Below are 27513 nucleotides of genomic sequence, written 5' to 3' on the forward strand. Positions count from 1 at the left end.
AGATAGGGTCAGCTTGCCATAACTAGAAATTCAATAATCAGAAGGAGCTGAACACACCACCTCCTTAGTTTTTAGAGTCATGCCAAACTTGACCACTTTAGAAATTCGAGCAAAAAAGATTATTATTTTATTTTATTTTATTTTATTTTATTTTATTTTATTTTATTATCTTATTTTATTTTATTTTATTTTATTTTATTTTATTATTTTACTTTACTTTACTTTACTTTACTTTACTTTACTTTACTTTACTTTACTTTACTTTACTTTACTTTACTTTACTTTACTTTATTTTATTTTATTTTATTTTATTTTTAATATTGGATAAATTCTACTTTGGTTTTTACAGTCTAAACCTTTTGTTAAACAGATTTAAGGCTCCTGTACTGTATTTTTTTCATTAACATTATCTTTGAAAAGGAGATACAGCAGGGATAATTCAAGCTTTTTTTAAAAAAAAATTCAGATCCTGAAGTATTTCAGATTGAATTGGCTTGCTTCCAGATCTTGAATCTAAGCATGCCCCTTTTCAATGTTGAATCTCCAAATGAAATGAAATCAGAACTGAATCACCCAGCCTTACTAATGGTTGCTGGCCAACATAATTATAATTTAGAAAAAAATATTGTGCATGATGTTAAAACTTGAACATCCATGAGAGTAGGTTTCTTACTTTATTTATTTAGATATCTGAAATTCTTATTGTGAAAATGGCCTCTATAGGGCTCTGCATTGAAGAAAAGGAAGGAAGAAATAATATTTAATAATGAGATTGCCTGGCCTATACTGCTCCCTGTCCCCAATGTTGAAGCCATCTCTGTCATCCTTATAGATATCTACAGATGAAAATTACAATCCTGTTAATAATTTGCTGGGTTCACACATCATGCTCATCCATACTTGCTTTTCACATCATTTATTTAATCGATTTAACAGCTACTCAATCTCTGAAGCAATTCAGAGATGGGTGTTTACATCAATAAAAGAATGTGAATTAAAGCAACACAAAGATGGAAACAATCTTAAAAGAATTAAGAACCCACATTGCAGAAAAAGCACAGAACCTGGACAACCTACAAACATCAACTAGTTACAAACAAGTCAGTATCAGAAACAGAATCATGAATCATCCTGTTCAGGGCTTGTTGAAAGAGCCAGGATTTCCTTTAACCACCATTTTTTAAAAACAAGCCAATAGCGATTCATAATATTAAGTCAGAAAACAAGCCATTATTGATAAAGTCACACCTTTCAGGAAGCCAAAGCCAAATAATTATATTGGTTTAAATCAGGATTTTATGCATTTTCATACAAACACTAGACAACCTGTGACCCCTTGGGTCATCCTTTCAGAGACATTTCTTTACCAGATTCCTTAATGCCTTCAACAATGCCAGAGCCTTGAAAATAGATTATGTTGAACATAGCTAACATCAGCACAAGAAATGTTTTATGATATTTTGTATTATGTCAGAAACTAGTTTATGATTACATTTATGTTATAAAATGTTTTTATAAAACTTACCAAATTGCAATTCCAGAGGAGTTATAGGTCCTGAATTTTGGAAACATTCTGTAAATTGGAGTACCACTTGAGGTATTTTTGTTGAAAAACATTTACCCATTTCACCCAGTTAACTGATGCAGGAACCAGATTTTTAGTAGCATATAGGTGGGTGACCAGTGGTGAAATCCAATTTTTTTTACTACCGGTTCTGTGGGCGTGGCTTGGTGGACGTGGTGTCGCTTGGTGGCCATGGCTTGGTGGGTGTGGCAGGAGAAGGATATTGCAAAATCTCCATTCCCACCCCACTCTGGGGCCAGCCAGAGGTGGTATTTGCCAGTTCTCCGAACTGCTCAAAATTTCCGCTACTAGTTCTACAGAACCTGTCAGAACCTGCTAGATTTCACCCCTATGGGTGCCTATAACTCTAGTGCACTTGGCTATTTCTTTTTTGTTCAGATTGGCTTTGCTCTAGCCTTCTCTGTAATGTCACTTAATCCAGGGCACACAGCATGATACATTCATTCTCCTACATTTATAGTGCACCTCTCTTCTTTAGAACGTATGGTAAATATCTAGGGATTTCTCGTTGTCTGCCATTTTATTAGCTTAGCTTCAGGAAAAGGGCTACTGTGTGCTTTCAGTCCAGAAGATAATGTAATAGCAGCTCTAGAAATAATAGCATAAGACTTCTTTAAGAAGCTTACTTGGAGGTTAAAGGTCCCCGCTTACTCTCCTGAAACACATTGTTAACCACTGTATTCTAAGAATCTAGAGGTGGGGGAAGACAGCTGGGATAAGTTTGAAGAGGTCTAATGAGCAAGCATCCAAGTGAATATCCCTGAGATTTCTAATAGCAGCAAGTTAGAGGTCACACAAACTGTGAAAAAAAAGCACAAGCCTAATTTGATATGAAAAAGCAAAGAAGTGAGCATGAAATGACTGAAAGAAATAATGGGTTTCTCCTTTGAATATGTGATTCAATGTGATTCCAGTGGGGAATTGTAATGACACAGTGAGAATGCACTTAAATAGCTCTGCATTTCATAAATGCAATGCCTATTATGTGACAGGTATAATAAAGTCCTTTATGCATGTACAGCTTTTGCAAAGAACATTAAGGACTGCAGTGACACATCACAGAATCTGCATTTAAAATGCCCTTCTTCGGGTCCTCATTTCCAGTTGAAGGAATCTGGATCTTAAGGTTAAAAATAAATCTCTTTGAAATTAGAGAGAGCTGTTGGCAATTAAAGAACTTGCAGAATCTTGTCCAACAAATTTGTTACAAAGGGAACTGATTCTAGCTGGACCCTCTGAATGGAGTTGCAAATTTCAGAATTTTCAGAATTATAGGCCTTTAGAAAGAGTGTGACATGGGGGTTGAAGAGCGATATTCAATCTTGGGAATGTTTGATGTTATGAGGACGTTCTCTCCACTTTTTAAAAACCTTTTTAACTCTTTAACTTTTAATACCTTTACTCTTAACCATTTTAATTCTCTTTTAACTGTTCTTATTTATGCTTTCATATTATGGTAACTTTTTAATTGTAAGCTGCCCAAAGTAATTTAAATGAGTTGAGAGGTGGAGAAATATGATGATTAAATAAATAACTTAAGAAATCACTCCAACCTGTTTGGCAAAGCTTTTTGCAAGGAACAGTACAGTACTTGGAGGAGTTTGCCTATAAGTAGTAGAGATTAGTGACTACATTGTTTTCCTTTTCAGTTATACACTTTTCATTTTGTTCAACTTGAGTATATAATCAATATTCTTGCAAAATTCAATATATCACAAATGTTCTTGACTGCTCCCCACCTTTCTTTCAATTGTAAACAGGTAAACCAATGACATGTGCAATCTTCTAGCTCCAAGAATCGGTACACTTTGAACAAAGGATATTATTTCACTATAAATCCATCAATTAGGAGTTCATTGTTATTTCTTTCTTAGAAAAGGCTTCTTGGGTTGACACCCAAAGAGATATTTTAGAGAAAAAACTTTTCTTTGTATTTATTCCAAACACTACAAATGACATGGCACACCTCACAATGTGATTCTTGAAATCTGCACTTATTTTAACTTTATCATACCATAGATATGTATGCCATCCAAACCTCAGTTCAGGACCTTCCATGTCCCATAACCTTTTATTCTTTAGAGTCACCCATTCCTTCATCCAGACCATATAGTGACATTCTTAAATGGTTCCATCATTATGGTCAATATTTATTCACTCTTGTGCCTTGTAGTATTTTAAAATTTTAATAATGACTCATTTATATTTTAATAATGACTTTTTTATATATTTGTTTTAATTAATTGTTGTACACTGTGGAAAATCACTTTTTTGTAAGATAAATGGCCATATAAATTTGATAAATATCCCAGGTATTGATTGCAACCAATATATTAGGAAACATTTTTGAATTGATTCATTTCATTTATTTTAATTTTTCTTTTTCCCATAGTGAATTATTTTTAATTTCCAGACTTAAAATGAAGGTTATAGGCTGAATCAGAGGTGGGTTTCAGCAGGTTCTGACCAGTTCTGGAGAACTGGTAGTGGAAATTTTGAGTAGTTTGGAGAACCTGTAGTAAAAATTCTATCTGGTCCTGCCCACATCTATTCTCTGCTTCCCAAGTCTCAGCTGATTGGGAGGGATTTTGCAGTATCCTTCCCCTGGAGTGGGGTGGGAATGGAGATTTTATAGTATCCTTCCCCTGCCACATCCACCAAGCCACTCCCACAGAACCGGTAGTAAAAAATTTTGAAACCCACACTGGATTGAATGCATTAGCAAGTACCAGGTGTACTTGATATCTGGTTCCATTTAGAATCCAGAAGCAAAGAATAATAGCAGACCCCTTTACCCTCTGAATTCTAAAAATGCTTCTAGTCTTTAATCTTTTGAGATCCTTTCTCCATGAGTGACAGGGTCATAGCTATGAAGAAAAGCAGACATTACAAAAACACTCATCAAGACGGATGAAATGTCAGATTCTATGGAGAAGAACAGAAATCTTTCTATAATGTGTGAGTTGTGGGGGCAACTTAAAAAAATTAGAGCTAGTGGATTTCCCCTTGAACAACTTTTTAGGAAGATCGTGTATGTGGAAAAGGTACAAAAGTGTGCATGATTCAGCCAAAAAGGTCCCATTGTTTCCTCTTATTACATGCAAATTTAAGAGCAGAGAAAAATGTGATAGCTTTTCCTTCCCAAAATTAAAAGATTAGGATATGCATAGCAAGAATCAATATTACCTACTGTATATCCTTAAATTGACAGATGCAGATACAATGCTGATGAATAGGCAACACAATTTAACTATCACCATGGAAACTCAAATATCACAAATATTCAAGTCAAGAATAGTAATAATAGAAGAATCTTCCACTGGATGTTTTTCTTTTAGATTATCATCTGTCATTAATTTTTTCAGTTTCACATATTTTAAGAAGATGAAATTACTCTCTCACAAACTTAAGAATCTCAGTGGCTAAAAATCTATATACTACTAAAACTTTTGTGTCTCTTTAATACTTTGTAACCTTCAGTCAGGCAAACTGGTGTATCATAGAGCAACAATTTCCAAATCAATTTATTTCAAATGGACTAACTTAAATAATGCATGCAAAATCCAGGATCCAGGGCCCATGAAAGTTGTGGTTGTTTCAGCACCACCAATACAGTCTTGTGACCACATTTCCCAGAAACCTTTAGATTGTGTGGCAAAAGTCAAGGTGCAACAGGTGTATCCCCACTCTGTTTCCCACCTGGATGCTATACCCAATCAGATGGCAGTAAAGCTGCATGAGCGATACTCCATTGGCTGGTTTGGAACCAAGGTTGAAATTTGAAATCTCTTAACCAGCAGTGCTGGTGAGGGAAGAATGAGGGAGGGACTCAGATTCCTGAGTAGGGCTGGCTGCATTCACTTGATGGGAAGCAAGGATGCTGTCATTTTCCTCATGGTCCACCACTTTTTATTCCCCCTCAGCCCAGTAAAGTGGCAGGCAGTTCTGGAAGTCAGCCAAGAAGGACAAGCAAAAGGCTTCACCATGGTTCTCCTGAGTGTTATGAATGGAGGGAAGCAGTGCAAGCCTATATAGAATAGAATAGAATAGAATAGAATAGAATAGAATAGAATGGAAGGGAAGGGAAGGGAAGGGAAGGGAAGGGAAGGGAAGGGAAGAGAAGAGAAGAGAAGAGAAGAGAAGAGAAGAGAAGAGAAGAGAAGAGAAGAGAAGAGAAGAGAAGAGAAGAGAAGAGAAGAGAAGAGAAGAGAAGAGAAGAGAAGAGAAGAGAAGAGAAGAGAATTCTTTATTGGCCAAGTGTGATTGAACACACAAGGAATTTGTCTTTGGTGCATATGCTCTCAGTGCAGTGGTGGGTTGTCCCTGGTTTGGACCGGTTCACAAGAACTGGTACTAAAACTGGTGGGAGGCCCTGCCCACCGCCCCAGATGCCATCATCGGCAATCTGCGCATACGCAGAAGCAAGCGCACATGCTCACTTCGCTCGCGCACGCGCGATCCCATTGCAAACCAGTAGTAAAGGTAAGTAGAACCCACCCCTGTCTCAGTTTACATAAAAAGACAAGATTCAGTCATCAAGAATATTATATGTAGAAAGAAGAATGACCCAACTCTAAACTTATTAGATCCAAAAAGAGCATATTCAGAATAAGGTTTTTCTATTGGGCTTGATCTTCAGTTTAAGAAGTTGTCACCTAAGAGGATTATAGTAAGACCCTTTGCAATATTGAAATAATAGGAAACAATTTCTTTTATTTTAGGAAATTCTCGTCCAATCAATTCAAATCAATCCAAAGTCTCAGGATGGGTACTGCAGGATACCAACAGATAGATTTAACCAGTGGTGGGATTCAGCCAATTCGCACCACTTTGGGAGAACTAGTTGTTAACTTTCTGAACAGTTTGGCAAACTGGTTGTTGGAAGAAATCATTAGGGCAGAGAACCAGTTGTTAAATTACTTGAATCCCACCACTGGATCTAACCCTTCTGGAACATGGTGTGTGTGCGTGTGTGCGTGCGTGTGTGCATGTGTGTACATTTATTCTTTGGGTGTATGCATGTGTTTTTGTGTGAGAGATGTGAATATGGAAACATATCTACCATTTGTTACTGGAGGTCATTTTTTAAAAAAACTGGCCTTATCAAGATTGCCTACAGTAGCAAATATATCAAATTGCTTAGATACCACCTGAGGAAAATTTTAGAAAATATAGCCTAATAAGATGTAGTAGCCTCAAGAAACCTCAGAACATGAATAAAACTGCAATAATCAAAGTGTGGGAGACATCTTGATTAGAAAGGGCAATGGAATAAAAGGAAGAATAGTTGGTGACTGTATATGTTTTGATATCACCATTTAATTGTCATTTGATGATGATGATTTTTTTTTAGCATTTTGGCATTCTGTTCATAGAGTTTCATCATCTTTTTATAGAAAGGCTTTTCTTAACTTCTGTTTGTTCTTGAATTGTATGCTGTCTGAAGACCAACTGAATGAAATTAATGTTCTGACCTAGGCTTCCTGAGTCAGTAAAACACATGAGTAGTCCCAAAAACCTGTTTTATTTTAACAGCTGTGAATTCTGTTCATTCACAGATGAGTCCCAAATAGTTCTAAAGAGTCCTTCGGGATAAGGCTGATAATCACCTACCTTTATTTCCCTTGACATGCTGCCAAAGACCTAATTGGCAAAGCCACATGGAGTCCAGAATGAAACAGAGCTTCAGACTTTAAACTGCACAGAATTAACAATGTTGCTTCCTGCAAAGGCCCATGTGCCTTTGCTCCTCTTTTAAGTCTTATGGGAGGGGCCAATCATCTCCAAGCCCTAGTCCCGAGTTGTCCCTTTTGTTTTAATTGTTCTTGCTTTCTGGCAGCTCTGCGCATGCACGCACTAGGAACAGGCTTCTCCTGTTCCTCTGCCTCTCTGAGGTCCGACTCTGGAAGCTCTGGAGGCAGCACGTACCTCCCAGATGGCCCTTTCTCTGCCTCTGACGCAGAGTCCTCGTCTGAGCCTTCTCCAGACTCCAGGACAGGCCCATGTTCCTTCCCAGCCTCCTCACTGTCTGACTCTGCTGCCAGCTCCACAGGCTCTGGTGGACCACAACAATTAAACAGACCAATTATATGTCCAAATCTTCTGTTATGTGGAGAATGTGGAGAGGAAATTTAGCTTTTTTCTCATCCACAAATAAGTTGATTAAGTTATCCAAGTTGAACAGAAACATGCCCAAAGAAGAATGGGCAATATGTGCCTACAGATAATATTGATTTCGAACTTCTAATAATGCTCACCTTCACTGCCATTAGCAAGAAATGATGTACACTTGTTGTAATTTCTTTTACAAAGGATGGTATCTCATGCAAAAGGTAAGGTTTTAAATATACAAATTGTTTTACTGTAGAATTCTAAGTTATACATTTGTGATGTTTGCCTATCAATACAGTGATTTTTTGTGCCCCGTTTAAACTTTCTTTCTATATTTTATTCCATGGTTAAACTTTCTCTGTATTTAATAAAGTTGTCCATTCAAACACTATGTTCTTATTTTCACTCCTCTTTTTTCTCATTTCTCCTTCATTATTTCTCTTTCAACACTTTCTTAACTCTTTTATAAGAATGCCCTTAATCAAGTCACACCAAAACACCTCTTTCATTCCAATCACTTTTGCTCCTTGTGTGAGTTTAGTATGGGACATGGTGGCTCAGTGGCTAAGATGCTGAGCTTGTCAATCAAAAAGTCAGCAGTTCAGCAGTTTGAATCCCTAGTTCCATGTAATGGGGTGAGCTCCCATTACTTGTCCCAGCTTCTGCCAACCTAGCTGGCAGAAAGTTCGAAAGCACATAAAAAATGCAACTAACAATGTCCACTGCATATAAAGAAAACCAATATAAAATGTTTTACAGATGGCATATCCCCCCGAGAAAATGGCAAAAATGTTTAAAGATAAATCAGCTAAATGTTGGGAATGTCACCAATTACCAGGATCTTATTATCATATGTCCAGAAGCTAAAAACTATTGGAATAAAATTAAGATACGGTTGGAAGAAATGATACAACGACGTATTGATTTAAAACCAGAGCTGTTCCTATTGGGTATCCTTCCAGAGAAAATTAGCAAAGAAAATATTTATTTGATTATACATGTAATAACAGCTGCAAGGATTGTTTTTGCACAAAATTGGAAAGCAGAGAAAATACCTTTGGAAGGAGTAGTAATTTAAAAATTTTTAGACTGTGCAGAAATGAATACATTAACTTTGATGATCAAAGAAAGAGAGGATTTAGAATATTTTAAGATATGGGATCAATTTTACCATTGGTTAGAAAAGAGATATAGATAAGCAAACTAATAGTTATGTAAGAAAATGGTATAATTAGAATGCTGTACTTTTGGAGAAATGCTGTAATAGATTTGGTGAAAATGAAGACAGAAGAAACAACAAAAAGATGAAGTCATAGAGAAAACACCGAGATGTTGCATGGAAAGAATGACTGATGTATTAAATGTTTGTTTGTGTATAAAATAAAATAAAAATATGTAAAAAAAATGCAAGTAGAAAAATAGGGACCACCTTTGGTGGGAAAGTAACAGCATTCCATGCGCCTTTGGCATTTAGTCATGCCGGCCACATGACCACAGAGACGTCTTCGGACAGCGCTGGCTCTTTGGCTTTGAATCGGTGATGAGCACCGCCCCCTAGAGTTGGGAACAACTAGCACATATGTGCGAGGGAAACCCTTTACTTTTACTTATGAGTTTAGTGCTTTCTGATTTTCTTCTCTTTTCCTCCGTCCAAGCATTGTTGCCGCCTAGTGAATGATAAGTTGAATATGATCCATCAGTGTGCAGCAGCAGCCAAAAAAAAGCTAATGCAATCCTGGATTGTATAAACAGAAGATCACGTGAATTATTAGTATCACTTTATAAAACACTAGTAAGACCACACCTGGAATACTGCAACCAATTTTGGTCACCATACTACAAAAAAAGATGTTGAGACTTTGGAAAAAGTTCAGAGAAGAGCAACTAAGATAATCAAAGGCCTGGAGACTAAAATGTATGAAGAATGGCTGCAGGATTTGGGTTTGGCTAGTCTAAAGAAAAGAAGAATTAGAGGTGACAGGATAGCAGTATTTCAGTATTTGAGGGACTGCAACAAAGAAGAGGGGGTCAAATTATTCTCCAAAGCACCAGAGGGCAGGACAAGAACAATGGTTAGAAACTAATCAAAGAGAGAAGCAACCTGGAATTAAGGAGAAACTTCCTAACAGTGAGGACAATTAATCAGTGGAATAGCTTGCCTTCAGAAATCATGGACGCTCCATCACTGGAAGTTTTTAAGAAGAAACTAGATAGTCACTTATCTGAAATTAAGAATTGTTAATCTAATTTTGTTCTCCGGTAACATTGTATTGCTAACTAGGACATACAAAACCTTTGCCAGACCAATTCTTGAATACAGCTGGTCTGCCTGGAATCCATTCTGTATATCAGACATTAATATGATTGAGTGGGTCCAGGGGTATTTCACGAGAAGAGTACTCCACTCCTCTACTCACAATAGAATCCCTTATACCACCAGGCTTGAAATTTTGGGCTTGGACAATCTGGAACTGTGCCGCCTACGGTCTGATCTAAGCATAGTACACAAAATTATCTGCTACAATGTCTTACCTGTCAACAACTTCTTCAGCTTCAACCTCAATAATACATGGGCAAACAATCGATACAAACTCAAAGGTAAACCGCTTCAAACTTGATTGCAGAAATTATGACTACAGCAACAGAGTGGTCAACGCCTGGAATGCTCTACCCAACTCCATTATTACATCCTCAAACCCTCACAACTTCAACCGTCAACTGTCTACCATGGACCTCACCCCATTCCTAAGAGGTCCGTAAAGGGGGCATGCATACACGCACCAGCGTGCCTACCATCCCTGTTCTACTGTCCCCATTTATTTGTATTCATTTCCTTCATTCATGTCCATGTCCATGTTCATATTCATACCTGTATTTTGTACATGTTTGACAAACAAACAAACAAACAAACAAATAAATAGTATAGGTTCTCCTGAGCAGGGAGCTGGACTAGAAAACCTCCAAGGTCCCTACCATCTCTATTCTATTCTAACCAACACCTTTCCTCCTCAACTGTCTTTATCTAATTTTTAGTTCCACCTCCATCCTTTGAGAAAAGTTCTTGTGTATGTATTATAGGACCTTGTTGAAATGTATTTACCAAACTATTATCCAATAGTCACTAGGAAGTCACCTATTGCCTGTCCTGTTTCAAGGGAAAAATATAAGAATTCTGTAGCCTGAAGGGACTGTTAAGAAGAAAGATCTTCATATAATTGTACTAAACATGCCAGTATTACAGAGTATTATCTCTAAAACAATGGAATCTAAACCCAGATTCATTCAATAAAGAAACATAGAACATATTCTTAAATATGGAAGTTAGATATGGTTTGAAAATAAACTAGCAGCAGGATTTCCACAGAACTACAATCATTAATACTCATTTTTACAGCCTTTCAGACCAGGCAGCAAATTTAAAATGGCCTATTTTTCACCTTGTTAATCCCTGAAAGGTTTGACATTTATAAATTCTACTTAACTTCTTTTGGCAGTTAATGAGTTAAGGGTAAAAAAAATAAATAGGAATGGGTGTTTCTAGGAAGCAAAGTGTTCCCATTCTATCCTTAAACCAGTGTTTCTCAATCTCAGCAACTTTAAAAGTGTGGTTGAAGTCCACATATCTTAAAGCTGCTGAGCATCAGAAACTCTGCTTTAAGCTACTTTACCTTCCCAAATGCCCCATCTCCAAACCTCAGGAGGGTGATTATCTTTTAGGGTTTATGGTGTTAATGCTGGGAATATAAATTTGCTTTCAGAGACTTCTTTATTCATTCTTTTTCCTAAACCTCCGTCCCCCTCTCTCTTACACATAACAAAAAGATTCAGCCCTATCTGTTTCAGTAACATAACTATTTTGTCATTGGTTTTCTAAGAATAACAGAATAACAGAATAACAGAGTTGGAAGGTCCTTGAAGGTCTTCTAGTCTAACCTTGAAATTTTAGGTCTGGATAGCCTCGAACTACGCCATCTATGTTCCAACCTATGCTTAGTTCATAAGATTATTTACCAAAACGTCCCACCTATAAATGAGTACTTTAACTTGAACCGTAATAACACAAGGGCTATCAATAGATTCAAACTCAATGTAATTCCCTCTAATCGTGATTGTAGGAAATATGACTTCTGCAATAGAGTAGTAAATGTCTGGAATACTCTACCTGATCCTGTTGTTAGTCTTGCTAATCCCCATACCTTTTACCTTAAACTGTCTACCATGGACCTTTCATGTTTCTTAAGAGGTCCCTAAGGGGCCGTGCATAAGCGCACCAGTGTGTCTACCATCCCTGTCCTACTGTCTCCATTTATATGTAATCACTATATGTGTTTATGGCTATGTTTTGCCTATTTATATCCTTTTATTTGTGCCATTTTTTTTTCATGTGTCCATGTCTATGTCTATACTGTTACTTGTTTCCTTGTACTTGTTGATAAATAAATAAATAAATAAATAAATAAATAAATAAATAAATAAATAAATAAATAAATAAATAAATAATCTTTTGCTCAGTCAGGAAGCCCTATACCAGGGGTGTCAAACTTGCGTCATCACGGTAGTGTCTGTATTGGGACTTTTTTCCCCTTCGCTAAACCGGACGTGGGCAGGGCCAGCATGTGATGCAACAGGCCTGCAGCCTGCAACTTTGACACCCCTGCCCCATACCACTTCAGACAAATAGTTATCCAATCTCTTAAAACTTCCAATGTTGGAGCATTCACAACTTCTGGAGGCTGAGGAAGACATTCTGTCACTACTTGGGTCAATTTTATTTAACATTTCAATTATCATAGTTTATGTAATATACAAATATGCATAGTAATAAACATAAAATTCAAGAAAATTGGAAATCAGAATTGGTTTGTTGTCATTTTAAAACAAAACAACATTGAACTGTAATGAAACTTAACTAATCAAACTTCTGATGAACTTTAACTTTGAGCATACTAAAGAGAATTCCACAGCAACCTCTAGTCTTTACTCTCCCTGAGACTCTTGAAGTCAAAGCAGGTTCATGCAAAACAGGTTTTTACTTTGGACTGTGTCTGGGTAAAGCTGACAGCAGACAAAGAGGAGGCAAAGTAATTCTGCCAACCAGACGTTTTATTGTGCAAGTTACATAAAATAAAGATTTTATCTTAGATATGAGGTTGCAACCTATTCTCAAGCAATATTCTATCTTCCTCACTATTTAATTTAGGATTACATCTGATCTGCAGTCCTATTTTCTGTGCTAGGTTTCTATTTAGTTTAACAGTTTACCCATATCCTGTATTATAATCTGCTATAGCTTAATTTTAACTCTTGATATTTTTCTTCTAGGAATATTCTTCCATTTTTTGCCACTGTTGCTCAAAGTCACTTCGTGAATGTTGACTGTCCAGCTGTGTGCAGCACAGCCTGCCTTTTTGGGATGACTGCTAGTGCTCCAGGCCTTTCAGGGTGTTACAAGGATTCAGTGTTTTATTCCAACACATCTGTGTTGGGTTTTTCTCCTTTCAGCTTCTGAGATGTTCTTTCATTTCCAGCATTTGGGTCCAAAGCATTTGCAAGCACTTTGAGCTATTTTCAATTGCCAGAACGTTAGACTCTTCCAGTGAAATATCAGTTGATGTTTTCTGACATGTTCCATTGTTGCCAACTATTGTCACTGCTTGCAAATGCCATTCTTGCCGTCATGATAGCTATCTCTTTATTTGTTCACTTTTTCTTTCAGTTTTCATGGAACTGCCATGGTCTCTTAAAAGAAAAAGAAAAAGTCTGGCTTGTCTGGAGCAGGACCTGGCAAGCCTCCCCAAATTGGGCAAAATTAAAAAAGAAGAAAGCACCCAGACTTCAGTAAGGTATCTTTAATGCTAGTCTTGCAATAAATACAGAATCATAGAAAGTGGAAGAGAAAAATTTTAAACCTCATTTTACAGATTGCATTAAAGTGGAATCTCTTGGAATGATTTGAAACATATGTTGGAAGAAATATCCATCTGGTTCAGTTCTAAGCCGGGAGAAAGGCACTGGAGACAAAATGGAGGCTGGAGGCTGATTAGAAAGAGGGTCCATTTATTAATGAACAGGATCACATGAGTTGTGGTTCTGGTGCAGCTGACCACATGGAGTTGAGAGTGGAGGGTTTTACACCTTCTCTTGGGCTTTGCACTTGAGCTTCCTGTCCCTATGCAAGAGAGCTTCCTGTTCCTGTGCAAGAACATGTATTCTATTAGCTGTTGTCAGACTCCCATGGGGCAATGTCATAGCTGGCTCTATAGATTGTCTGAGCTTCCAGGTTTGGTAGAAGTTTGAACTGCTGAGATGATGCAATGAAGAGGCTAGTGTTCTGAAAGGGTGTTGGACAATTCCTATTGTGGCTGAGGGCTAATCCTATCTTTGCTGGATCTTGGGTGAAGGTATTTTCTTATGAATAGAGCTATCTATCTCTTTATCTCTTAAGTGTTGACATCTGCTGAGGGCTATTAAGAAAGGTGGTGGCTGCTTTCTGTCTCCAAAAGCATATTTCTCCCTTTAGGGAAATATAATATTCTGCCTTTTTAATGTTTCCTAAAATATTTCATTCACATGTATTACCAACTTTCTTGACAGTGGTTCCACCTTGAAGAATCAATGCCCTGGATAGGATTTCCAGATGTCTAGCAGAAGAGACCATGTCATTTTTTTTGTCCTCGTCTCCTCTGTCTGGCAGGCATAGCTTTACAATGAAATTTTGTTTATTTGTTTATTTATTTATTAGTTCGATTTATATGCCGCCCTTCTCCGGAGACTCAGGGCGGCTTACAATGCGTTAAGCAATAGCCTTCATATTTTTGTATATACCTGCTTAGTAGGGCTTTCGCCCCTCGCCAAGCGGTGTTCTTTTTTATACAAAGTCAACTTATTGCCCCCACAATCTGGGTCCTCATTTTTCCTACCTCGAAAGGATGAAAGGCTGAGTCAACCTTGAGCCTGGTAAGATTTGAACTTGCAGTAATTGCAGGCAGCTGGCAACTAAGTGCTATTTTAACAACACTTAGTCCACTGCGCCACCAAGGCTCTTATGCTTGTTCAACTTTTTGAGCATCTAACAAGCTTTCTTTTCCTGAGCAGCTTTTTTCCCTGGTGCAGTGCTTCTCTAATAGGAGCTAACTGCAATTTTAGAAGCTCTGCTCTCTGACTTTAATTATTTGATTAATATTCTCCTGCCTGGTTTCTGTTGCTGCCTGAAATTGACAAGACCTTAACCAGTTACAGACTGAAAACTTTTATCTCTTAAGGCTCTTCATTCCTGACATTGAAAAACCAATTTTTCTGATGCTAGAAGAAGTAATTTCATATACATGCATATACATGCAAAAGGAATTTCATATAATTCTTTCTGGCAGTTTTTCATTCTAATTTTTGTCATCAAGGCCCAAAAGTTAAACAATTAGTGGGATCTCCTTTTCAATTATCCATGTCCCCCTTTGCCTGTTCAGATAACTGGTAACCCTAAGTCCTTGAATGATCTGATTAGGTACTTCCAGTGGTGAGATTCAAACAATTTAACAACTGGTTCTCTGTCCTAATGATTTCTTCCAACAACCAATTCACCAAACTGCTCAGAAAGTTAACAACCGGTTTTCCTGAAGTGGTGCAAACTGGCTGAGTCCCACCATTGGGTGCTTCCAAATGATTTCTGTAATGTCTGTTTAGCACAGGGGTGTTAAACTTGCATCGTCACATGACATATCAGGACTTTTTTCCCTTTTGCTAAACCCCTTTGGTCAGTCTTATGCTAAACCAGGCAGGGGTGGAGCCAGCACATGATGCATTGAGTTTGACAACCCTGATTTCAAGGGCAGGCTGCTGGAGGTTTGCAGGGGTTTGGGAGAACTTCTAGCTAAGATTCTATGCAGTTTGGAGAACCTCCAAATCCCACTCCTGGCTGGCCCCACCCCCCTCCCAGGAGTCCCCACGTGGCCCGTTTTGGATGCAGGTAAGTTCAGGGCATGCACGGAGGCTCAGGAAGGGCAAAAAATGGGCCTACTGGAAGTTTGGGAGGGCCTCTGGAGCATGGAGAGGCTGTTTTGCCCTTCCAGAGGCTCAAGGAAAGCCTCTGGAGTCCAGGGAGAGCAAAAATGCCCCACCACCATGGTGCAGGAGGCTGACTAGGCCACACCCCCATGGCTACGCCCACCCAGGAACCGGGCAGAGAACCCCTTGCTAAAATTTTTGAAGCCCACCCATGCCTGGTTTAGCATAAGGCTGAGATTCATGTAGGTGAGAATCTGATCATGTCTCTATTTAAAGGAGTGGGTGAAGGATCTAACTTCATTTCAGACTCTATGGAGTATCAGGCATCTTGCCAATCAAATATTGTCCATCACTAGATCGTTACAGGAGTTAACTGACTTATTCAATGCCAACACAATCAATTCTGATCAGCTGGGTAAACTCCCAATTCCAGGGAATAAGAACTTGTTTTTTGCTTCAGTGGAGAGCAATAGACTAGGAATGAAGCTGACTACCTCCATGCTGCCATCCTTAGCGATATTACTGAAATAACGTAGATATATTTGAAAACCTATTGTAGTAGAAAACCATAAACGACCACGGTGCAAAAGCAATAAACTAAAATTAAATTTATGTGTGTGTGGTTTGTTTTGGTATGTATGAGGAAAGAACACGTTTCCATTTATCCTATTTTTATCTAGGTGAAAATAAAAAGTGAATTTCTTTTACTCCCCCATTGACTGAAGCCAAGGAAAAATTGCTGAATGGTGGGGGGGAGGGCATGCCATGGAGAAAGAAGGGTCCACCAAATTAATTCAAGTCCAGTTGAGGAATTGTTATAGAGTAGAAACTAGACCAACTAGGGCCTGCAGCAAAATGTTGCAGCATGGAGTGCATTTGTTCAAAGACTGAGCTTTCACATTTTTTTCTCCTTTCCCTTCTAGCTTTCCTTTTTTTTCTCTGATATTTTTCTCAGTGACCTGTGTTCTGTCTGTATATCCCATTCCTTTTATTTTTCGCAGAAAGGAAAAAATATTAATGCCTGGAAACAGCACAATATACAGATAGGCAAACTCTTTTTAAGAAGTCAGAAGAGAGGAAGAAATATTTTTGTTTCTTTTCCCCAGTTTAATTTAATCTTTGGTAAAATATCTCCTCCACCACATTTTTCTCTGGCAGCTTCCTTTTTCTTCCTGATGTCTCTAAATAATTCTACCTGAAGTTTTACTAGGAACATTCTATCTTGAGGTAAACCTGAAAACCAGACAATGAATTGCTACTTTTTCTTTCTTAACAGCTATGTTTGCATTTTATTCTCTCTCTTTCTACAAATCCATGCTATATTCCCTTCATTCTGAGTGATGCAATTATGGTTTGGAGGCATGAAACAATTTAAATCAAATTTTCAAATCAGGCCGAGTTCAACTCAGGCCAATTTTGACTGTTTTGTCCTACATTTGTTTTCTCTCTAAATGGATATTTCTCTTTGTTAAACAATATCTTTTTCATTTTTGCTCAGTTTTCTAGTCTGTCCAGATTAAACAGCAGTCTTGTTCTGAGTTGTGGTAGTATAGTGGTTAAAGTGCAGGATTGCAGGCTCACTTTGCCCACAGCCAGCAGTTCGATCGAGACTGGTTCAAGCCAGCAGCCAGCAGTTTGATCCAGACAGGTTCAAGGTTGATTCAGTCTTCCATCCTTCCGAGGTCAGTAAAATGAGAACCCAGATTGTTGGGGGAAATTTCTGACATTTGTAAACGGTTCAGGGAGTGCTGTAAAGCACTGTGGAGTGGTATATAAGTCTAAGTGCTATTGCTATTATTGAGGATTTAGGTGAGACAACATTGTGTTATTGTTGTTTTTCGTCCTAGCATTTTCCCACAAGTGCAGGAGCCATTTTATTCCAGCTTGACCAGATGTTGATCCATTGGTTGCAACAGGAATTGACCAACCAGCTTGTTGCCCAAACCTAATATCATGGACTGCTGGAAAATGTCCCAAAGTTGCCTAGCTGGCTTTCATGCCTAAGGCAGGACTAGAATTCAGAGTCTCCTAGTTTCTAACCTGGTGCCTTAACCACCAGATCAAATTGGCCTCTCACTTCCCAATATTTTGTAACTTGTGCAGATTTGACAAGCAATCCATCATGGCGGTCATTAATAATCTTGAATAAAACTGACCCCAAGACAAACCAGTGGTGTGTTTCGCACCGGTTTGGGCAAACCGGTAGTGGTAATTTGGCCTGGGTCACCAAACCGTTAGCAACCATTGGCTTGCCATGACCCCGAACTGGTAGGCCAGTCACTGCTCGCTTGCCCTGCCTGTCTGCCTGCATGCCAGGAAGCGGCTCTCAAAGAGGCAGTGGGTGGGAGGCTTCTCACAGTCACATTGAAAAAAAAAAGCCTCCCAGCCACTGCCTCTTTGAGAGCTGCTAAGCGGCTGCAGCAGCTGGCTGGTGGCTGCTGAAAATTACCTGAGGTCAGCTTGCCTTCCGGACTCTGGACCAGCTGCCATGGGAGGAAGGTAAGCAGCCGGAAGAAAGAGGCAGTGGTGGGGAGGAAGCGGGACTAGGGTTGGGGCTGCTGAAGGAGGGGAAACTTTGATAGATTAGGCCAGGCCTGGGCAGAAAATACGTAGGAATTCAAAAAAATTTCCTACCTTTTTCTGTGGGCGTGGCTAGGTGGAGTGGTCATGTGACTGAGTGGCTGTGGCTGTGAGTGACATCAAGTTGGCCATGCCCACTCAGTCACATGACCACCAAGCCACGCCCACCAAGCAAGCCATGCCCACAGTAAAAAAATTTGAAACCCACCACTGAGACAAACCCCTATTTCACACAGCTTTTTGATGTAGAAAAGCTATAGTACTTTACAATACATAGAGTTGTTAGAGAAATATTATTTCTCTATAGCTGTGCCTATTGATGGCTTTTGGAATGTACAGATACGTGGGCCAATCAGAAGGCAGCTAGTGTGTTTGAATCTCCTGGGCCCTCCCCTAACTGTCACAGTTAACAGTAAAAAAAGTGATTCTTAACAGAAACCTTGCTCGTCTGGTTACTCTCAGTTTGGTATTCAGTTTGCTCTTCACCTTGCTGTTCAGTTTGCTCTTCTGTCTAGTATTGTATTGTATTCTAGGATAAGGTGACCAGATTTTAACAGTGGTAAAGAGGGACATTGTAGGCGTGGCTTATTTGTGGTCGTGGCTAGCTGGTCATGTGACTGGGTGGGCGTGGCTAGCTGGTCATGTGACCGGGTGGCCATGGCTATGTGTATAGGGTAAGGTGAACAGATTTTAACATTGGTAAGAAGGACACCATTGTGGGCGTGGCTTATTGTGTGGGCGTGGCTTGGAGGCCATGTGACTGGGTGGGCGTGGCTAGCTGGTCATGTGACCGGGTGGCCATGGCTATGTGTATAGGGACTACTCAGAGGGCTGAAAAGTCATTTCTGACAGGACCTCGCACTTTTGACTGGTCCTCACACTTATGACCATCCTCACATTTATGCCCGTGCAGCATTCTTAACAACCATGTCACTCATTTCACAACTGCTTCTCTTCACCATGATGACAAGATAGGGCAAAAATGTAAAATGTGAGGACAGTTGTAAGTTCGAGGACTGGTCAAAAGTGTGAGGACCAGTCAAAAATAACTTTTTCAGCCCTCTGAGTAGTCCATATGCATAAAAGGATACAGCAATAGAGAGGGATGAAGGAATGGAAATTAGAGTAGGAGTGAGGGTAAGAGAGGGAGGAAGAGAGGAGGAGAAGGAGAAAGAAAGAGGAAGTAGGGAGGAGAAAAAGAGGGTGGGGGGAAGAGAAAGTAAGAAGGAAAGAAAAGAGAGAGGTGGTAGGTTTGAGGAGAAAGATTGCTGTACAATAAAAAAGATGAAAGGGAAGAAAGCCAACCCCAAGCAAATATAAAGATATTAAGATAAAGAATGAATTGTTAAACTTTAAAGAATAAAAGAGAACAAATATGAATAAATAGCAATAATTAGAAACACACATACAAACATACAATGTATTTTCTTTGAACAGAATATTTGGCTGGTTCACAAATTTAAACAGCGTTTAGTCATTTCAATTAAATTTACAATTTCTATATTTCCTTTTTGCCATATTTATTCCTCATCTATTTTTTAAAAAAACCAATATTACCCTTCATCCTCATCTCTAATCTTAATCAAATTCAATTTTTCCCTTCTATTCTATATTATACCCCTTCCCATTGTCATCTATTTTTATATCCATCCTCACATTGGTTAATTATGTAATTATGTAATATTAGTTGTTTAATATAAATTCAACATTTTACTATAAATCAATTAGTTATATAACAACCTTTTTTGTATATTAATCAATATGAACATGAATATTCCAATTATTTCCATGCAATCCAATTTCTTACAAATCAATTAATTATATTTACCAATAATAATAAACCAAATAATTTCCCCCATATATTCCTCCAAACCACAACTTAACCATTTCTGCTTTCAACACAGTATACAATTAATAGTATCTCAATTATTACAATTCCCTAGTTAAAAAGAGCTTTTTTTTCTTTGTGTTTTAAAATCTTGAACTCTCCTCTTTTGCCCTAAATAATTTCCCATTGTTTGCACCTACCTTTTTTGGTGAGGAAAAGGAAAATTAATCTGCTGCCTAATTTTCCAACGTTGCAAGCAAACAGCAAAGCCAACAGCCTGTTTTACTTTCAGTTTCGTTTTGAACTTGGTTTGCACAAAGAGAAAAAAAAAACTGCTGAGCAATTTAGCAAGAGCAGAGCCCTGCGCAAATCAGCTGAGAGGGGGAAGCCGAGCTAATCAACGTAGGGCGGCCCTTTGAAGCCCCGCGGCAAGAGTTTAAACAGTTTTTTTCCCTCTAGCCATCAGCTGCGACTCAGGAGGCAGCCGGGACTCAGGAGGCAGAATGAAAAATCGGGACTTTTTTAAAACGCCGCGGGACGCGGGACAAATTGCTCAAAAGCAGGACTGTCCCACCAAAAGCGGGACGTCTGGTCACCTTATTCTAGGATCTTTCATTAGATAACTGTGAGCAGTCTGGAAGTCCGTTAGAAGAGCAGTTCTGTGGTGTATTGTGGTATTTCTTCTGAGGAAGAATATTCATAGATAGTACAGCTTAGAGAGAATAGATATGTATATAGATAGATAGCTGACAGTATAATTTATAATAGTAACTCAGTGATGTTTATTGATTGTATATATGTTATTATGTTTTTATTGTATAAATAAAAACCTTTGCTGTAGGCTGCTTCAGAGGCTTATTTGTTTAAGTAGAGTTTCATAGAGATAGAAGTTCACGGTTTATTGATTTATTAACCTCCACAACAGGGAGTTCTGGAGAATTTGTCATTCTGGGCTCTGATGCAGCAAAATTTTATAGCTTACTGTTACTATAAGGTATATAAAAGCAAACGTCTGTGAATTAAAACCTCTGCACATATATTTTGTACCACAAATTCTTAATGCAGGTTTCTTGTAGCAAAGATCATTACTGAAGGAAACTCTTACTGTGGAAAACCTTTTAATGAATCCCTTGCATCACAGGCTAGACATTACACATTACAAACAACAACAACACATTAAATAATGGATTTATGCTATGGTGGCCTCTGTTGTCTGTTTCCTCTTCCTCAACCAAATTCATTTAAACAGAAATTCTATTCATTTTCTTGCCATTGAGGGAGACAATTGATTTGTTTACATTAAAGAACCTTGTCTTTTGCCTCCCCGTCCACTTTTTTACCAACTTGCATGTTAAACCCACAACTGAATTATTCGTTTTTTTAAAAAAAATGCTTGTCTTTTTCTCCCTCCCACAATCTCAAAAATTAAAATGGAAACCCTAATCCCCCTTGCAAAACAAACAACACAGCCTGATTTATTGGTTTATATTAAAATGCTTCCTCTAGGGCAGCGGTGAAATCCAATTTTTTTTACTTCTGGTTCTGTGGGCATGGCTTGGTGGGTATGGTGTGGTGTGGCTCGGTGGGCGTGGCTTGGTGATCATGGCAGGGGAAGGATACTGCAAAATCTCCATTCCCACCCCACCAACGAGAGGTGGTATTTGCCAGTTCTCTGAATGACTCAAAATTTCCACTACCGGTTCTCCAAACTGCTCAAAATTTCTGCTACTGGTTCTCTAGAACCTGTCAGAACCTGCTGGATTCCATCCCTACTCTATGGCCTTAGTAGCTCTTCTTCCTCCTCTATCACAGAACAAGTAAAAGTCCATACATGTTAAACTCACTTCTCTGGGAATTAAACTGCGAGTTAAAGCAAATCTGCTCACAACTAGGCAAGGAAAGATTCTATCCCTGGTGTGAATTTAGCCACACTAAAATAGATTGCCCATTTTAGAAACAAGAAGAGGAAAGATTGGATCTCCCAACAGCAGCTACTAATCAGAGTTACACAGAGAAAAAGGAGGCTCCAGACAGTTTCTTTTTCTCAGCCTCCCTGGGTTCTTCAGGTGAACCAGAACAATTTAAGATTTCTGCCATCACCAGAACTACAAGATTTTGGTGAGTGCTATTTCTTCTTTCCACTCTTGTACCTGATTTCTGTTACGTGAAGACTCACTGTTATATATAAAAGAGGGAACTCATATTTCAGGTTCATACACTGTCATATTATACTTCAAAGTTACCCAAGACCAAACCAAATCTCTCTAGTTTTAAATAATAGAAACCTCTAGCTCAATGTAAACCAGGAATAAAGTGAGGAAGCCAGCATATGGGAGGGGAGAAGGATGAGAGTAAAGTGTGAAAGCCAGATGCTAGTTCTTGGCTTCATGCTCTATGGTTGATCATGATGGGAAATATATATTTTGTTCATTCCCAGTGCAGCTCTTTATGAGATGTGTAGCATCTGCTGAAAATAGCATCCCTGTGTCTAAGTTGTAGTTGGATATAATCATATTCAGAATGGCTCCTTGCTCAGTTATTCAAGTAAATGAGGAACCTTGAAATGCAATGAAGTTACATGACAGATTATATTTTACCATCTGCTCCTCGAAGAAAGAAATGGAAAAGACGTGGGAATTATTTTGCTTTATAACCCCCATCTCCGATCACCTACATTTCCGCCTTGAGATGATTTAACTGGAAGTTCAAGTCTAACATATTGGAACAGTCTCCTAAAATTGCAAAGCCTGCCATTTGACCTAATGACGGGATCTCTTAATCATTAATCATGCTGGTATACTAGGTGCAACACTCTCTTTCTAGGGTATGAGTATATCAAAGGGTGGGAGCTACAAAATATCCAGTATTGTCTAATGATAATGTTTGCTTTTGACAGTAAAGACTGTATGATGACCAGGAAAAAATGTTGGGATGGAATAAAGAGAAACTAGTTCAAAATTATTTAACTGTAATTTAATTTAAATGTAGAATATACTTGAGAAATGTAGTATAGAAATGTGAATTGGAATAAAAAGTGAGGAAAAAAAATCACAAACATAAGATGTACTGATGATACTATTTTGATGAATATTTGGGGAAAAGACTATGACAAATCCCTACAAAAGATTTTAAGGGCAGAGCTATTAATCAGTAAAATATTGTCAAAGCTGTCATTTTCCCCATTGCAACACATGGCTGTGAATATAGATAATAGGAAAAGCTAAATGCAAAATAAATAAATAAATGGTGCCATAAAAATGGTTGTGAATGGTTGGATCACAAGAAGAACAAAAGATTTGAAAATCAGGAAGTAAAATCAAGATGATTTATTGAATGCAGAAAAAACTTACATATTTTGGAGACTCCATGTGAAAATAGTCACTGGAGAAAACCCTGATGCTTGGAAAAACAATGAAGGCAATCAAAACAAAAACTGATAGAAGGTAAAATTACTAAATACTATCGCTCTCACATCAGCATAAGCTGAGAAGAACTATACAAACAGAAAAAGTTATATACAGTCAGTCTTGGCAAAATGATGTCCATCAAGACATGAAGCATCAAAAAATATATGTCAGCATATCGCTGTAAAAAAAAATATTTTCATGTCATTACTTTTCCAAGTGTGGTGTTCACTATTTCATACCCCAAAACAAGTAAAAACTAAGCTCATTGGCTTCCATATTGATATGATTGTTTGCTGGAAGGCTTATCCAGATGTTGCCCTGTGCTGCAAGAATCTGTCCATTTAAGGACTGAGAAGAAGTGTATTAATAGACTTTGAGCCTGAAAACTGAAGCAAGAAAATATTGAAAAGGATTATGAATTGCCTCAATATGTTGATTAATTGGTTTATAATGCCGCCTAATTTAGGCAATTCTGAGTGGTTCACAATAACAATCAATTAGTAAATAAAAACCATAAAACAGTAAAAAACACTGAAACAATCACACAAAAACCCTACACTATAATTGCTCTCTTGGGATGTCCCACAGCAGCCTCAGCTGCTCTTCTTGCATAATTTTTAGCTATGCAATCTCCAAACTGAAGGAGTGGTCCTTCAAAATGGTAAATTTAGTTCACCGTAAGCAAGTGCAAGTCATGCACATTGATAGCAAATTTTGTGTTTGTATATGGTTGTATGTGTAAGAGAGAGAGAGAGAGAGAGAGAGAGAGAGAGAGAGAGAGAGAGAGAGAGAGAGAGAGAGAGAGAGAGCAGGGAAGGAGGGAGGGAGAGAGAGAGGAGGGAAGGAGGGAGAGAGGGAGGGAGGGAGAGACATAATCTAATGTTACACATACATGAACTAACAATAATCACGTAACTACACATTTTTCATTGGTCCTTCCTGATTTGCAGAAAAGCTTATGTAATTTTGTTGAAACATGCCAAATCACCTCATTTTTTAAGCTTTAAAACATCTTTTTATTAACTGTACTTTATTAGAAAAGATATCTACAGCTATATTTTATGGCTTTGTTTATTCTACTGTATCTTTTTATAAGGCTGGGGTTAAGAGTATTATATCTTAATAGACCAGGCTTCATTTAAAGTGATCTAAGCTGGTTAATTAATTAATTAATTTTTAAACTGCCCATCTCCCTAACAAAGGGACTCTATGTTATAACATATAACTAATGCTTACTTTGTCAAAAGGCCAAGTAAGAAACTCAAAAAAAAAAAAAAAGTTATACTGGGAATGATCAAAGCCAATTTATCCCACAGAACTGTAGGCTCTAGGTGTGTTTAAGCATTCTACAAAAAGCAGAATGCTAGAGTTAAACAACTGACTTTTTTATGCAGAAAAAAAAGTCAAAGTGCATTATTTCACAGGGTGTACTTCAAGTGAACTTCAGTAATAAAGCAATTTGAAGACATTCAGTAATTTTAAACTGAAGCCACCAGATGGCATAAGGAAATTAATTTCATTAACTGTACATGTCCCCTGGTTTGGAGTTAGTCCAAACTTAAATCCATGCTTTTCTTCTTCTGGAAAGAAGAAAATTTGTATTATTCTAGCAGGAGATGAAACAAGAATAAAAATATAATAAACACACTTCTTAAAGATAAGCAGGGGCACAGTATGTCTTGGTATTATTTCCTATATCTTTATTATCCCAGTAACTTAATGCTCATAAGGAATATAACCTTACATGTTGTTCTCTTGGGACTTTTTTATTTTTATTTTTCATCCTTTTTCTGCCATATGTTCCTCCCATTGAATGTGCGCTCTTCAGATTCTATCTGAGACTGAAGAATTGGGAATGACAGAAAATTGACATTTCTTTCTCTTTCTGAATTGCATTTTCCCAAGGTAACTTTGTCTTTGAACAACACTTTCTGTTGTTCCACCAGCGTTCATTAAACCAGCAAAAAAAAAAAAAAATGAATAACATTTCTATATGAAACATCTTATACTGTCCATAGTCCAGGCTGACTGAGCCTTCCATTAGCCCAATAAAAATAAAGCTACAAATTTCTCAGTATTGGGAAAAGTAAATGAATGTTGGGACAACCAGATCTGGGATGAAAAACTTCAGAAGATGACTAATGGTGGCAAAGTGATATTTTCTGATGCATTTTAATGCACACAGGGATTTTTGTTATCCGCACTTGGTAGACCTAATAAATATTAATTAATGGAATATCAAAGTTGCAAGTATTTAACTGGTAGGAAAGTAGCCATATCTTTTGGAAGGCTTATGTGACTGGTACATGAAACTAAGATTTTAAAAAGTGCCTTCTCGCCAATATTCCATGGAATATTGTTTATTGTTATTTGGGCTTCACCCAGGTTCACCTGAGAGGGGGAGGAGTTATTTTCACATATTCTTCAAACTCATAAAATGTCCTCATGGGATTATCTTGCCTCTTTGGGTCAGACCAGCTCCTTCTGGTTCCTGGCTTCCTGCACTAAGGGTCAAGTTCTGGAAGAAACATAGGGTCCCACTCAGTTGTTCCTCACTGTGTCCAGCTCAAGCCCTACTGAACCTTTCAGGACTTTCCAAAATCAAGAAATTCTGGCTCTGAAATCAGCTAGTTGAAGAGGTGATAAAATGGAAGAAGGGTTTTGGATTTCTTCCTTTGAGTACCAAACCATTGGTGACTTTGAATGGTATAATCTGACAAATCTTCAGGCTGTTCCCCAAACAGCATGAGATAGTGGGCTACACAATTATTTAAACTTACCTTTACACAGAGTGGCAAGAGAACAGGACTTTTGCATTTTAATATGACATCAAATGATTCTGGTGATGTGAAGGGTTTCTTCAGAATTTTAGATGTTTTTGGAATAGTGTAAAATGTATTGGCAGAACAAACTTTTACTGCCTTAACATTATACAGTAAGGATACCTGATTTTCCTACATATCCTCTGGGATCTCTTAGTCTAGATAAAGTTAGAAGATTTTAAGTGGATCGATAGTTCTTACTAGTTTTACTTGGCTTTAGTTTTCTGCACAATTGGGTGTGCTATTAATTTTTCCATGTGTACAGAAAATGCCAGAAATGAGCTAAGCAGCTTGGGGACTTCAAGTTTTTATGATATAGTGTATCACAAAATAGAAAATGTAGGTTAGGGAAATTGAGAATATCAGTTTCACAGTACTCATTTTTTAATCTCTAAGATATATTTTTGGAGGGAGGGTGTTTTGTTTTCCCAATTCCATAATTTTTTTCTTCTCCTCCCCCCATCTCCGAAAGGTTTACAGGACAATTGATATGGTTATGTTGCAAATTTCTTTACATAGTTCATACATATTTGTCCCTAATACACTAATTTTTGGTTACACATTTCAATGTGAGCATTTCTGCCTAAAGTTTTCCTTAATATAATAGATTGTTAAGCAATGCCTTTAATTGATACATTATACATATCTATAAAAGTGCAGTAATAATAGAAATATATCTGCCTGTTCTGTTCTGTTAAGTTCTTATGAACATAATACATCAAGAAAAACATGTTTTGCAAAAAAAGATAAAGCCATATATAAACCTTCCATTTGAAGTTCTGACTGTTCATTCCATAATGCTGTGCCTAAGGCTGTAAAGCTTTTTTTAAATGCTACCATTGAAATTTAAATTTATATCACTTTTTTCTGCTGAATCAAAAACTGCTGAGCACATTGATAGAATCTCTTCTAAACTTTTCTGTTTTCATCTTACAAGTGAAATACATCTCCCTATACTTTGTAAATGTGTTCATATTCCACTAGAGAGCTTCCACTGTAGGTAGTAAAAGCTATATAAAACAAAAGAATTACAGTCCTTTTTGTCTTCCTTAGTAAGGTTTGCTCCCAATAACTACATGATATAGGAAACCCATGCATCCTGGAACATCAACTATTTAAGCTTTAAACACACCAGTTGAAACATATATCTATTTATAGTGGATGAGTAAAATAAATGGA

The sequence above is a fragment of the Pantherophis guttatus genome, chromosome 1 (assembly GCF_059756535.1).
Source record: "Pantherophis guttatus breed Tessera chromosome 1, ASM5975653v1, whole genome shotgun sequence".
Lineage (NCBI taxonomy): Eukaryota > Metazoa > Chordata > Lepidosauria > Squamata > Colubridae > Pantherophis > Pantherophis guttatus.